The sequence below is a fragment of the Cherax quadricarinatus genome, chromosome 94 (genome assembly GCF_038502225.1).
Source record: "Cherax quadricarinatus isolate ZL_2023a chromosome 94, ASM3850222v1, whole genome shotgun sequence".
Lineage (NCBI taxonomy): Eukaryota > Metazoa > Arthropoda > Malacostraca > Decapoda > Parastacidae > Cherax > Cherax quadricarinatus.
Genome location: NC_091385.1, coordinates 10,917,850 through 10,934,481, shown reverse-complemented (window position 1 = coordinate 10,934,481; position 16,632 = coordinate 10,917,850).

The following is a 16,632-nucleotide window of genomic DNA, read 5'->3' as shown; positions in this document are numbered from 1 at the left end:
TGTTTTCCAACTTGCTCACTATTTTCATTAGATATTATGATAAAAACATGAAGAAACCACTTAAGATATGCCGATGGGCAGGCATATAGTTGTAACTATCATAATATGTATACAGCCTCTCTTCACTTAGCAACATACTCGTTTACCAACAACTCAGACTTGAGATGGGCTCTCTGACCAGTATGCAATACCTAAATATTAGTGCTGATTTCCTCCATGGTATTCTGTTCATTACAATATACAGTACACTACTGTATAAACATTTATAAATATACCAGAAATGTTATAAATGGTGCAAAGATGACATTAAAACAATATCAAAGATGGATGGTTGACACAAACCCGCTACCATTATAGTATGCTGCTCACTTCGTGACAAATTTGTTAACAGACGTAGACTTAGGAATGGAACTCCATCGTTAAGTGAGGAGAGGCTGTAAACGTATCTCCATATAATGCCAATTCCATGGTATATAGAAGTAGACTACAGTTTTATCCACTCTTACACATTTTAAACTCGGGTAATAATTATGTTATCACAATTATGCTTGTGCACTAACTTTCCCAGAAGAAGGATTCACAGTGCATAAACACCTGAGTTATAATGGTTCACGCATGCAAATGGGGTTCATGAAACATAATGCAGTATTGGAAAAAAAATTTTTTTTGAATGTCCGTTAGCTGCTGCAAACATGTGACATAATCATCCCTTTTGATTTTTTTTTTAATTGGAAAATAGGTTAAGGCTGTGTTTATCGGTACTATCATCGCCTCACAATCTTGGGCAGATGAAGATGCTGGGTATGCTTCCTTATACCTGCTGTCCCCTTCACCTAGCAGTAAACAGGTACCTGGGTATTAGCCAACCATTGTGGGTCACGTTCTGATGGGGATGGTATTGTACCTTCAATAGGGCTAAGCTCGGGAATGAGCCGAGGTAGTATAACTCTCCCTACACATTTATGTGTAAATAAAAAAAAATAAGAAACTGAAACACCAGAAATCCTAAGCATTCATAAGTTGGGACCTCCTATATGTATGTTTTTTAACTTTTTTATTTGTATGTGCTATATCTCTTCTCTTTTTTCAGAGTTGAAAAAGTTCTTGTCAGACAACCATCAATTAAGCCAAGCACAACTATCACAGGATGTGTTGCGTGAGATCCCCGCCCAGCTGCTGGCTTTCATGCGCAGGATCAGTTCTGTCAAGTAATCTGCCACAGCCCTTGACCATGGAGCTCTGATTTATGCAATGGATTAATATTTTTTTTTGCCTTAATTTGCTGCAACCTCGTAAGTTTTCTTAAAAAGAAATCAAAGGATTTCTGTTAATAATGCACTTGTTAACCCGTAAACGGTCCAAACGTATATATACGTTTTTACCGCTAGTGCCCCAAATGTATATATACGTTTTATATGTCCTATATTTAACATTGCCACGATAAGCCTGAGTTGCCTAGACATATGAGAATGGGTGTGAGCACTCACTGTGCACCATATTAAAATAATTGGGGATGCCTGGGTACCAATGCTCTTTTTTCCTATTAAAAAACAACAATGTCTTTTTCTCAAAAAAGTTGGGGCAGTACGGTAGTGAACGTATATATACGTTTGGACCGTTTACGGGTTAAATTTATTGATGAATCTGTTGATATGTTTTGGGACTGTAGTGGTTCATTCTTTAATACAATGTATTGAGCTTTGTTTAAATACTAATTACTGAATGATATTCAAATGGATGTGTATCTTACACTTACAGGTTTCCCTCACTTCATGTTAGTTATTATGTGATGTTCCATTTCTGTAGTTATCACATTTGATATGGTTCATAAAGTGTATTGTAGGTTCTTATAAGTGGAATTAAGTGCTGATAACCTGAATGAGCTTAACAGAGCTGCCACAGACCTGGAATGCATGTCAAATGAAGGGAGGGACACCTGCACTTATTTTGATATTGAATGTGCATTTTAGTTAACCATTCTTATGACAGATATTTTCGGTTTATGATTTTTTATAAGCAAGGAATTTTCATTTTTTTTTAACCAAGTGTCTCGAATCTCTCATTGACCATTGACAGTTGAACTCACAAATTCAGGATCTTCCCATTTCCTGTATATCAAGTATCTAGTAATTTTTTTTAAAGGGATTCCTGTGAATAGCTGGGATTGTTTACCAGTTTTTGAGTGGCTTCTCTTATTTTCTTGGCACATGAATCCTAATTCAAAAGTTACCGTAGAATTTGGCTGAAAACATGCTCATTGAAATTCCCACATCCAACACTTCTTTTTGATTCTGATTTCTAGACATTGTTGTGAATGTCAGTATTAACCAGAGTAAAGCAATGAGAACAGAGCTCAAATATAAAAGATATATATGGGCAGAGTTGAGTTGTAGGAATGTAAAGCTTATATAGCACAGTAAACCTTGTATTAAATAGCATTTTTCTCTAAAGATCTGTTTAACTAAAGCTCTACTTGTCCTAAAGCTCCATTTAGGGCAAAACTACATCTAATAAAAGGCTCACTGTTGTGTGTTTTACATAATTAGTTTATCAGTTATTCACCATTCACTACACACTTGGGTTTCATTTATAAACTCTGAATTTGTGAATAACCCTGGGAGCTTAACATAGGAATTTGGGGGTTCAACTACCTTTAGGTATTATTGTATTAATGTATCCATTATTACTTTAGTAATATTATTAGTACTACAGTATTAATAAATTAATAGTATATTGCCATTTTTCAAGATACAGTTTATGAATAACTTTAAGTGTAATGAACACTTCTCAGTATTCAATAATAACTGACATGGAGACAAACTCAGAAAATTAGATCTGTATATTTCGACCCCCTGCTGGGGTCCTCTTTTGTGTATCTGCTGAAGAGGACCCTAGCAGGGGGTCGAAATATCTAGGTCAATTAATTTTTTTTAGTTTGCCTCCATGTGGGTTATTACTGAGCATAGTTTGTTATTCTTAATAGTGAGTATCAATTGATCACTTAAATCTGGTCACTTAAGAGGAGGATTAACATGATAGAAATGCATATAGAAGTTAGTGTGATACACAGTCAGGTCTCTTAAAGTTCCTCTGTATACTGCAATTTTTCATAAATGCAATTTAAGGAGATCCAAAATTGAATTCCATATGGAAAGGCCTTTTGTAATATGTGCTGTTCAGTTTTTGATGATTTTTTTCAGTTGCACTTGTGAAGAATTAAAACATTTTCCGGCATATAAGGCACAGTTTTCTTCCCACAATAAGCCTTGAAAAATCAGCCTGGGGTTACACTTTAGCAGTTGCCTACTAATGTTCCATTACAACTGCTTGGAAACATCGTCTTGTGTGGCTTACATGCTCGTGCGCCTTATATGCAGGAAAATGCAGTACTCTATGTTGTAATCTTATGAGGGAGCTAACTGTAGGTAATGTGGTAAAATTAAAACAAACATTCGTTGAGGGGACAACACTTGTTCATCACACTTGGAACTTTCTTGTAAATGATCTTCAACAGTGTTTGAACTTGCCACTGGGTGTCATGGTTCTAGAATAATATCATTGAATATTCACGATGAGGTTGTAATCACCACTTATCTCCAGAAAGAAAATTTATATTAACCACTCAAGAATATTACTGAAGGAATGCAGGTGAAGGAAGCCATTGTGCTCCAGCAGGAACGCTTCTTTACTAACCTGCAAGTTAGAGGTGAAATTAGAGGACATTGTGACATGTCCAGTTAATGCTTGTTATTGGTCCTGGACCAACAAGTTGCAGCTTATTATTGGTCCTGGACCAACAAGTTGCAGCTTATTATTGGTCCTGGACCAAGTTGCAGCTTATTGGTCCTGGACCAACAAGTTGCAGCTTGTTATTGGTCCTGGACCAACAAGTTGCAGCTTGTTATTGGTCCTGGACCAACAAGTTGCAGCTTGTTATTGGTCCTGGACCAACAAGTTGCAGCTTGTTATTGGTCCTGGACCAACAAGTTGCAGCTTGTTATTGGTCCTGGACCAACAAGTTGCAGCTTGTTATTGGTCCTGGACCAACAAGTTGCAGCTTGTTATTGGTCCTGGACCAACAAGTTGCAGCTTGTTATTGGTCCTGGACCAACAAGTTGCAGCTTGTTATTGGTCCTGGACCAACAAGTTGCAGCTTGTTATTGGTCCTGGACCAACAAGTTGCAGCTTGTTATTGGTCCTGGACCAACAAGTTGCAGCTTGTTATTGGTCCTGGACCAACAAGTTGCAGCTTGTTATTGGTCCTGGACCAACAAGTTGCAGCTTGTTATTGGTCCTGGACCAACAAGTTGCAGCGTGCTGTTGGTGTTGGATGGACTCAAATGCTATCTAGTTTCTAATTCAATTTGAGAGTTGTGAATTGTAAAATACTTTAGGGGGAGGTCTCTTCCTGCCCTTACTCCTTTATTAGCCTGATTTTTTTTTTTTTTACTGAAAGTGCGTCTATATAGTTTTTTATAATAATATTATCTTTATTTCTACAAGTACATGTAAAAGGTATATAGGCCTAGCTGACATCAGTGACATGCTACTCTATATAGAAAGCCTCTTGCTATGCTGAGCATTTCAGGAAAATTGGGTTAGTTTTGTCCCAGGATGTGACCCACACCAGTCCACTAACACCCAGGTACCCGTTTTATACTGGTGGGTGAACAGGGACAGCAGGTGTCTTATGGAAATATGTCCCTAATGTTTTCCATCCGTACTGGAGATTTGAACTCCGGACCTCAGTGTGTGAGCTGAGTGCACTATGTGCACAGGAGAATTATAATAATAATAATCTTTATTTACTACAAGTACATGTACATGGTATACAGTCCTAGCTGACAACAATGACATACTACTACATAGAAAGCCACTTGTTATGCTGAGCATCTCGGGCAAATTAGGTCAGTGTCCCAGGATGCGACCCACACCAGTCCACTAACACCCAGGTACCCATTTTACTGATGGGGAACATAGACAACAGGTGGAAAGAAACACGCCCAATGTTTCTACTCTGGCTGGGAATCGAACCCAGGCCCTCGCCGTGTGAAGCGAGAGCGTTAACCACCAGGCCAGATGAGCACAAATAATTAAAAACGGGTTGCTTGAATTTTTCACATTGTCAAAAATATAAAAATGTATTATGTATGTTTTAAAATAAGAAATTTAGAAAAAAATCAAATTTTTCAATTAAAACCAAAATGAAATATTTTGAGTGAATTTGATGAAAGTGAATATGACATGAGACAATAATGACTCCTTGTACAATATCTGAAAATTTTTATGATTCTCCAATAAATAATGAAGCTACAGAGAGAGAGCCAAGCACATTACTTCCGAGATAATCACAGTAAGAAATAATGTACTTTGTGTCTTAAGATGCCTATAATTTTTCTTCACCGCTCATTTTTTATGCTTCATTTACATAATAGTGATTTTTATGACATTAAAAAATAAAAGTAGAAATGCAAACAGTACTTAAAAATATATAATACAGTGGACCCCCGGTTAACGATATTTTTTCACTCCAGAAGTATGTTCAGGTGCCAGTACTGACCGAATTTGTTCCCATAAGGAATATTGTGAAGTAGATTAGTCCATTTCAGACCCCCAAACATACACGTACAAATGCACTTACATAAATACACTTACATAATTGGTCGCATTCGGAGGTAATCGTTATGCGGGGGTCCACTGTATTTTGGATGCAAAATTGTATTTGTAAAATTCATACTTCTTAATAGCTCAGTTTTGAAAATTCATAGGAACAAATTGTAACCAGCAAAATATTCCTTCAGTTATTCTTTTTTTTTTTTTTTTTTTTTTTATGTAAGAAAAATTGATATTTAATAAACAGTTCTGCAGGAAAAGGCCTCTCCCTTAAAAGGAGCTGTTTCTTCATCATTGTTTGGTGGTGGTGTAAATGCTGTGAAGGGAAGAATCTCCCATGCTATGTGTATGCCTCCTGCACAGGGGTTCCTTGATGTTGAAGGACTCTTGATACAAAGAATTAGAGCTGCGTGCTCATTCCTTGGATCAAATGTGATTACCTACTGTCCAAGGCATTGTATGCTCCTAGAGGTTAAGCACTTAAATAAGGATATAAAAATATGCACGTCTTTATTAACGAAAACTATATCAGTTGTATTTGCTTGGCTGTGATGCAAGTTGTCTCTCACAATAGTTCCTACTGGTGTAATATTTTCCTTCCAGTGAAGAGGCCTGGTCTGGGACCAGGCTGTGAGCAAGATGATCTCTGCAATTATTAACACTTAAACTACAATATGTGGCCACTCAAGGCTTGCACTTCAGTGGCAGATGGTATAGTAGAAGTTTTTAACACAAATTTTTATGTTCCATCATTGAAATAATGGAGGATTTGGATGTGCTTCTAGTATGGCCCTTCTAGAGTGGCCCTAAGACATTTCATATAACTTTTACAGTTTTTTATAAATTTTTGAAAGTGAGTCCAGATATTCATTATTTCTACTTTTGAGCTACTGGGAACCACACTCTGCCAACTCTAGAACTACACTGCTTCATATCCCACCACCTCGCTTCTTCCAGGAAAGAGTTATGGAACTGAGTGAGTCGATGAGGGAAGCAAAAGACTTACTGTTAACTAGAGGCACCATAATTTATTACCTACTTATTGATAGGTCTATACACATGATCAAAACATTAGTACATTTAGGTTGTAACAATGATAAAGGATTAAACATTTGGACTGATAAATATATTTACTCAAATATACATTGTATATGAAAACAGTGTATATTTGAGTAAATATATTTATCAGTCCAAATGTTTTAGACAACAAACTTAACTTTGGTGCCTAATAAATCTCTGCTTAATTTTTTGTTCTAAAGTATCTTAACCCCTTGACTGTCACAACCCCCAATCCTGAGGTGTCTCCTGGTGTCGCAAAATTTCAAAAAAAAAAAATTATTTTTCTTATGAAATGATAGAGAATCTTTTCCCGATTGTAATGACACCAAAAAAAAAAAAAAATTTGATGGAAAATTGACGGAATTACGCTCTTGCGAAGTTAGCGACCTCGGCGATATTTACAAATCTGTGATTTTGCCCACTTTGAGCCTTATTTTCAGCTAATTCCATTGTTCCAGTCGACCAAACTCATAGCTATTTCTTTAGAACTCTATTTTTTCTATAGATTGAGTACAAGAAGCTGCCCATTTACCAATTTCAACTACCCAGTAACGTGGTCAGAAATTTGCAATTTGGCCAATTTCATGAAAATTAAAAAATATGACAATTTCAAAATAAGGTCCAGAATGAACAATGCAGACATTCCTGGCTCTAAAATAACATTTTCTTTGTTCATCAGTCATGTCTCCAGGCCCCTCTGATATTACTCTTGCTTTCTATTTTGAATTTTTATTCAAACAAGAAATAGAAGACTTACTATTATGCAGACTACTGCAATACTGTAATAATTGTATAAATAACATCAACCCATTCATGACTGCATATTAGAATGGCTACTTGGACATTTATTGGAAAATGGCATCATTTGTTTACTTTTGAACATCGGCAAAAGTCAAACATTTCCCCTATTTTGAGCTGTAGTTCCAGGTTCTTTTTATAGTAAAATTAATCAAAATCACTGCTATTTCTATAATATGTTTTCCATTCTATCAAATGAGACCAAGAAAATGAGAATACAACCATAAATACTACACGAAAATAGACCACAAATTCGGCATTTTAATTAAAAAAAAAAAGGTCAGTTTTTTTTTCTCATTATGTACTGCATGCTCCAGGATTTTTTTATATGGTGCACACTGACCACACAGACCCATTCTCTCACATGTGGGCCTACCAGCTTTCTCCTGCTTGATTTGAAGCCGCTAGAATTTATGAGTACAGTGGTCCCTCAATAATCGTCCAGCCTGAAAGTCGTCCATTTCGGAAATAGTCCCGTTATTTCGTCTAAACATTGGCTCGCAAATGGTCTGTTAACCCTTTCAGGGCCCGTACCGTAGATCTGCGGCTTTACGTTCAGGGTCCAAACCGTAGATCTACGCCAAAATTCTAGCGGCACCAAATTTAGCGCGAGAAGGCTGGTTGGCCTACATCTGAGAGAATGGGTCTGGGTGGTCAGTGTGCACACTATAGAAAAAATCTGGACGCCTGCATGGCATTGTGGGAACGCCGGCAAAGTGGCTTTGTTCGTGGTGCCTGGCGGCAAGGAAGCTCTCACTCCCCACTCTCTCTCTGGGTGAATTTTGACTCTCCTCTTCACAACTTACAGTTCTAAGACTGTTGGAAGTGGAGCTGAAGACGAATTCTATGGTTTTGAGCCACATGGTACCATTGTGCCATATGGTACAATGGTACCATATGGTACAATGGTGCCATGTCATAGTGGTATATGGTACAATGGTACCATATGGTACAATGGTACCATATGGTACAATGTACCATATAGTACATTGTACCATATGGTACATTATACCATATGGTACAGGGTACAGGGACCCTAATGGAAATAAGTCTGTCTGACTTTTTTGGGTTATCCTAGGATCTCCAAACATATGATGCTAAGTATGATATTCTATGTAACTTCATTTGTGTATACCTAAATAAATAAATAAATGATGACACATGCACTTGAGTAAGTTTATTCAGGTGTACAGAAATACAATTACATAGATTATCATACATAGCAGCATACATATAAAATCCTAGGATAACCCAAAAAAGTCAGGGTGACTTATTTCCATAGTTATCTCTGTATCTGTACCATATGGTGTCGTGTACTGTATGGTACCCTGTACCATATGGGTACAAATAATTTTTTTTTTTTTTTTTTTTTTTTTTTTCAAAATTTCTTGGACACTGGGGCACCATTTCAGATCTTGGCCTTGGACCCTGAAAGGGTTAACTCGCTAATCGTCTTTCATCCTGGACGTGTACACACGGCTCTGCGCCGTTCCCGGCCAGTGTGCCATTGTTTACCAGTGAGCGACGGTCCCCTCATATGTTCATACGAAATATTTCGTAATATTCCATTCATTTTAGTGCTTGCAAGTGCTAAATAAGCTACCATGGCTCCAAAGAAAGCTCTTAGTGTCAAAATTTGGTAAAGAAGGTGAGAAATACGATAGAATTTAAGAAAAACATCATTGAACAATATGAAAGGAGCAAGAGTTTCAGTAGGAAGAGCAACAGATCGCAGCTCAGAATCTTGCTGCAGAGGAGGAAGAGAGATGGAAGAAGGTGCCTTCTTCAGAAACAAGGGAGATTTTTGAAATGTGGGGTAGGATGGAAAGATTTATGGAGAAACATCACCCTGAGAAGGATGTTGCAAGCCATATCGGCAACTTGTACAGTGACAGAGTCTTGGCCCATTTTAGGGAAGTTTTAAAGAGACGCCAGAAACATAGCTCCCTGGACAGTCTTTTTGCGAGACAGGACTCCAGTGACTCTCAAGCTGGTCCTAGTGGCATTAAGAAACAGAGAAGAGAAGTAACCCCAGAAAAGCACTTGGTACCTGAGGTGTTGATGGAAGGGGATTCCCCTTCCAAACAGTAATTCAATCTCTCTCCTCCTCCAGTCTTCCATACACTAAGAAGAATCGCCAATAAAGGTAAGTGTTATGCTGTTCATGTTTCATTCATCATTTCCCATTGTATTGTTTATGTACTACATCTATATTTCATGTAAAAAATTTTTTATTTTAATACTTCTGGGTGTCAGGAATGGATTAATTGTATTTATATTATTTCTTATGGGGAAAATTGACTCGAAAATCTTCTATTTCGATAATAGTCCCACTTCCAGGAACGGATTATTGACAATAATTGAGGGACCACTGTATGTACATCAAACACGGTACCTCGTAAGACATATATGTACGACCAAAACAGTCAAAGGGTTAAGTCTGTTTTTAATTAATATTATTTTATGACCAATAAAAAATATGGTGCACACATGAAGCTTGGTCATCTGGGAATGAACTCTACTTCTGAATATTATAATATATACATGTAATTATAAATGGTTTTTGAAATATGATTAAGCAGTTCAAGACATTTATCACTACAATAATTTTTTGAGAATGGTATGCCCCCCAAAAAAAAATGTAATTGTGCTAATATGTTAATAAGTTAGGTTCATTTCCAGTTATCTAGGCTTCATGCACATACTGTATATATTTGGCACTGTGTTTCCCTATGGGCTTACTGCTCCCCCATGATTATAGTAATAATGGCAATGTTTTTAAATGTATTTTTACTGGTATTCAGGAATCAACTGTGTGCCTGTATTATAATAATAATATTGTGTTTGAGCAATGGTAGCATGGAGGAGGAAACTAGCAGCATCCCAAAAAACACTTCAATATTACCTTCAGCTGGGACAACAAGGCCCACTACTAAAAAAAAAATTAATTGGTGACAGTGAACTAAGAGGATGTAACTACTGTATCCCTTAGAACTTCAAAAAAAATTGTACAGTATTGTAATTTGCTTTGAAGATCAGCTACCACAATGGATATAAAACAGTCCTCATTGATGCACTGACTTTCTTAGGTTATCCAGGGTGGCTAACCCTTCAGGTTAAAAATCTCAACAAATATTATCTTACATAGTTTTGCTATTATAGCTACATATAATTAGATGATAATGATGAAAGCTCCAAGCTGTGTGTGTTTCAGAACATCCCCAAGGAGAGAGTCAGTCAGTATAGCAGATAATTAAAAGATCTGTGTTGACTGAGGAACAAGGGAGGGATGGAGGATATATTCTTACTGTGATGACACACTGACCATCGTTGAAAACGAAAGTGCTCTTCTCACTTTTGTTTTATCACTTACATATTTTATTAACAAGTTTGTACAGTCCATGATCAAGGCCATATTACTTTATTATTAATCATCTCTAGCAAGACAATACAATTAGCTTTTGTTATAAAAAGGAATAATAAACATGCTAGATATACTAGTTGTTGGGGTAACTTTTCTATCAGATGAATGAATAGCATTCTGGGGTCTGATTGTGTGTGTGATATATTTAGCACCCTGGGTTCTGATCCTGTGTGTGATATATTTAGCACCCTGGGTTCTGATCCTGTGTGATATATTTAGCACTTTGGGTTCTGATCCTGTGTGATATATTTAGCACCCTGGGTTCTGATCCTGTGTGTGATATATTTAGCACTCTGGGGTCTGATCCTGTGTGTGATATATTTAGCACCCTGGGTTCTGATCCTGTGTGTGATATATTTAGCACCCTGGGTTCTGATCCTGTGTGTGATATATTTAGCACCCTGGGTTCTGATCCTGTGTGTGATATATTTAGCACCCTGGGTTCTGATCCTGTGTGTGATATATTTAGCACCCTGGGTTCTGATCCTGTGTGTGATATATTTAGCACCCTGGATTCTGATCCTGTGTGTAATATATTTAGCACCCTGGGTTCTGATCCTGTGTGTGATATATTTAGCACCCTGGATTCTGATCCTGTGTGTGATATATTTAGCACCTTGGGTTCTGATCCTGTGTGTGATATATTTAGCACCCTGGATTCTGATCCTGTGTGTGATATATTTAGCACCCTGGATTCTGATCCTGTGTTTGACATACTCAGCACCCTGGGTTCTGATCCTGTATGTAATATACTTAACTTTTTCAAGATAAATTATTCATCTAGACATCCCAGAAAGCTAAAAAAAAAAAAAAAAAAAAATTGCTAACAGAAAATCAAAGTGTGCATTCTAAACACCAGTGTCAGTGTCCAAGGAAAACCCAGTAAGCATGTATTTAGCATGTCAAAGGAAAATTCTCTTTATTTCCCAATCATGTCAGATATTTGTACTTACAGTAAACTCTCTTGTAAAGTTTCTTTATTTTGTTTATGTAAATGTTTTGAGAAGAGGCATCCAAAATTGAATAGATCGTAATATTAAGGCCTTTCCATATGATATTCCGTTTTGGATGTACTTTTTCAACCACTTTTACAAAAAATTTCACTACATAGAGGAGCTTTCTAAGAGAGTCAACTGTGGTTATTTTTTTAGACCATATTACAAAACTTTTGTAAATTTGCCATTTTCATCTGTCCATTGAGAAATGTTGATAACATTCTTTCTGTTGTGTTCAAGTGATAAGGAGACAGTAAATTTTATGTAATTTAGCCCCCTACTCACCCACTATTTTTTATTGATATGTTAGTTATCTGTATACCTTGAATGGTTTATATATTAATTTTACTATTTTTTTTTTTTAAGTTTATTTTCATTGCTAGGTGGTGCTTTTAATTTACTTAAGCATTGTGTGCTTTTTATGTAAGTTTAGTGTACTTACAGGTAACCAACTTACAATCCTTACAAGTTACACACATCCTTACTTACAAAGTTACACCTATGCACACACACAAAACAGTCACACTGAGCTACAGTACTCTGTTTTCTTTACAATGTGTATGTGTAGAGTGAAACCTCAGTGCAATTGAAAAATAGGAGAGCACGAGTTACCTATTTAACTGAAAATACATTATACTGAAATGCCTAATACATTGACATGGTCTGTTCTATAAGAAATTTACTGGACATGCACACTACCACTAATGGACAAAACCTTCATGCATAGCATCAAACATTTGTCCAGCCAAATATTTTGTCCATTATATCTGAAATTCAATCTGTTGGAGTCTTGGCATATCAAGATTTTACTTGTAACTTGAAAAATCAGGATGATATTTGTAAGTTGGTAACCTCCTGTACTTAACTTTTTTCTTGGAAATATGTTGTATTGACTTAATGGACAAGCTATAATGCCATTATTACGTTTCTTTTTTTTTATCTTCACTACCTTAACAAAGTTATTGGCTATTTTTATACAGTGCAGTATTAATAAAAATGCAAGGTATGCTATTTTTATATCAGATTAAACCATTACAGTTAGCTCTTATAAAGCTCTATATGGTATGGTTTTTTGTGAATGTGATTGAAAATCAAAATCAAAATTCAATAACACTCACTCGGCTCTCTTATGAACCTCCTTCGTATGGTGTAATTTTTTTGTAAATAGTATTGAAAAAAGTTCATCCAGAATTTAATGTGTGAAAATGGCTTTCATAGTATACATTATTCACTTCTGAATACTTTTTCTAATTAATTTCCAAAAAGAAGTTAAATTGTAAAAAGAGAGCTGAATGTACTGCAAAGACCTTTCCTTGTACTATTTTGTATGCAATTTTTGAATCATATTTACAAAAACCACACTGTTTATATAACGTAACTGTTTAAGAGAACTAACTATATAGTCACTTCCTGAATTTGTCATTCATATTAAGTACGTTTATGTGTAATGGTATCGGTTCCAGAAAACATTTGTGTGCACTTGTTTAGTATTCTCATTAGAAAAGAAAATTTGTAATCTGTTGTTTGTAGTACATTTGAAAATTTTGGAGGTTATTTTATTATATTTTACGTGTCTGTAAAACATTGTAAGTGAAGTAACGATTATTTTTGAGTATTGCTTTATATCATATTTACTTGACACTTTGTTTTATTATCATCATGATAAACTGTGTGTTCATTATAACAATAATAACAGTATGAATAATTTATTTCCACAATACACATAGTTTTTATAGTAATGGATAACATTTAATAGTACACATTGAAAAACTTTTGGTTATAGACTAATTTTTTTTTTATTTATTTTTTTTTTTTTAACACAGCCTCTTCAAGGGGAATTCTTTGATGTGAAGAGGTTCTTGATCTAAGGAACTGGACTATTTAGTCTTCTTCCTCAGACAAAACCCTAAGGCCCTCACCCCATCCTACCTCATTACCCCATCCTTCCCTCCCCCCTTCCTTCCTTTCCTGTGTTCAGCCTTTGGGGATCTCCCCTCAGAAATTATGGCTCCTAGGTTGAAGAGTATTGTTGTCTGTCTTATTCTAGTGAGGCCCACAGTGGTGGTTGCCATGGAATCTGGATCAATGCAGGCAATTGAGATACATCATAATGTACACCTGGAAAATCCTAGAGGAACTGGTCCCAAATCTGCACACACAGATCACTCCTTGTGAAAGTAAAAGATTAGGTAGATAGTGCAACATACCTCCAATGAAAAGCAGGGGTGCTATAATTACACTAAGAGAAAACACATTGTCTGGGACCCATGCCCATGCCTCCCACCATGCATAAGGAAAATAACCAATAGATCCCTGGCTGTCTTAACCCTTAAACTGTCCAGACGTAGGTCTACGTTCACATGCGTAGTGCTCCAAAAGCAGATCTACGTTTTTTTTACATATTTTCAAATATAACAAAAAAAACGTAGATCAAAGTTTTTTTTACATGCTTTCAAATGTACAAAAAAAAAAATCTACATTTTTTACACACTTTCAAACATTGAAAAAACGTAGATCTACGTTTGGACAGTTTAAGGGTTAAAGAGGGAACTGATCAGACACCTAAAGTCAGTACTGTGATTCATATGTTGGATTACTTGTGGCCAGCAGTGGCAACCAGGTTGATGACCAGGAGGTCTGATCAAGGACTGGGTCACAGAAACATTGACCCTCAGAATGATCTCCAAGTAGGTAGTTTTGCTGATCTGCTCTTTGGAGTTCTGGAGGGTGGCTTTGGGTGTCCTTAAGGTAATGAGTGAATCTCTAGAGCAGCATTTCTTGACCTATTTACCTTGAAATAATTTTCATGTCTCCAGGAACCCCTACATAAAAATTATTATGTATCATTATTAATATCTTTCTCTTTTATAAACTTAAACTTCATAAAAATATAATACAGGCACTTCTTAATGATCTACCTGTTTAATGATCACTTGGACTTAGGACCAGCTCTCTGACCAATTGATATTGTAGGCTGAATGAGAACTCTGGTCGTGGAAATGGAGCATGTCTCAAAATCAAGCATCTCATCTCACATCCCCCTTTCTCTGTCTCAGTCTCATTCCCACAGTCAGTATTCACCAACTATAGTTAGTCAGTCAGTTTACTTGGGTAAACATAAATAGTTATATAAATTATTATGCATAGCAGCAAAGGTAAATACAGTGGACCCTCGACTAACGCTATTAATCCATTCCTGAGAGCTCATCGTTAGTCAAAATTATCATTAGTCAAGTTAATTTTCCCCATAAGAAATAATGGAAATCAAATTAATCCGTGTAGGACACCCCAAAGTATGAAAAAAATGGCTTTTACCACATGAAATATTAATTTTAATACACTCAAACTGAAGAAGACATGCACAGTTACATGACACTTACCTTTATTGAGATCAGGTGATGATTGATGGGATGGGAGGAGGGGAGAGTGTTGATGGTCTTAGTGTTTAGAAAGGGAATCCCCTTCCATTAGGACTTGAGGTGGCAAGTCCTTTTCTGGGGTTACTTCCCTTCCCTTTAAATCTCTCAAACCAACCTTTGCTGGCCTTAAATTCACTCACATCACCACTAGTTGCTGGCATTTTTTTAATTAAATCGTCATGCAACTTCCTAGCCTTTTCACATATGATCGCTTGAGAGATGCTATCTCCTGCTATCTGTTTTTCGTTTATCTACACCAATAACAGTCTCTCAACATCTTTGAGTACTTGCGATCTCAGTTTCGAAAACATAGTTGCACCTTTGGCAAGAACAGCTTCCTTGATTGCCGTTTTCTTGCCCACAATAGTAGCGATGGTTGATTCGGGTTTTGTGTACAACCTGGCCAGCTCGGAGACACGCACTCCACTTTCATACTTAGCAATGATCTCTTTCTTCATATCCATAGTAATTCTCACCCTTTTTGCTGTAGGGTTGGCACTAGAAGCTTTCTTGGGCCCATGATGACTTATTTTGCAGGTGCAATAACTAAAAAGGCTGTGATAACATGAAATTTTCCGATTGTACGCTTGGAAGCGACCGCGGTGGCTGGCTGGCTTGTAAACACTGGCCAGAAGTGGACGCGTCTCAGACAGAACGAATAGTGTTGGTTGAGTTTTTTAGCGCTAGTCGAGGCAAAATTTTTGCGTTAAAATGTATTGCTAGTCGGATTTATCATTAATCGATGCCATCGTTGGTCGAGGGTCCACTGTACTGCATGTATTGACCAGTATTCAAGAATCAACTAAGTTAGTCACAAACACATAACTGAGAATCGTATGGGACACATGTATGGACCATTGATTTTAAACTAGCCAAACAGGTACAGTAGATTGTCAATTAACATAGTAGTTACATTCCTGAAAATGAAGTGTTAAACGAATCCGTGTTAAAGGAACTGAAAAACTTGTGGAAAAATTGGGTTATGTTCCTGAGACCCAAAAAAAATCCATATTTTTTTTTTTTTTTTTTTTTTTTTTTTTTTTTTTTTTTTTTTTTTTTTTTTTTTTTTTTTAGATTTAGAAATCTTAGAAAAATCAAAATATTATAGTTGTTATTCATTGTCATTATGTATTACGTTTTTCTGTTCCTTAAGGCTAGAAATGCAGCACAAATAATATTTCTTAAATTGTGGTTCCTGGTGTGGATGGTAATCAAGCCAGTTAATAAGTCAGTCAAGTCAATCAGTGAGTCAGTAAAGTCAGTCAAATTAGTAGGTCAATCAAGTCAAGCCAGTCCAGTTTGATGGGAAGTCAGTACAGTCAGA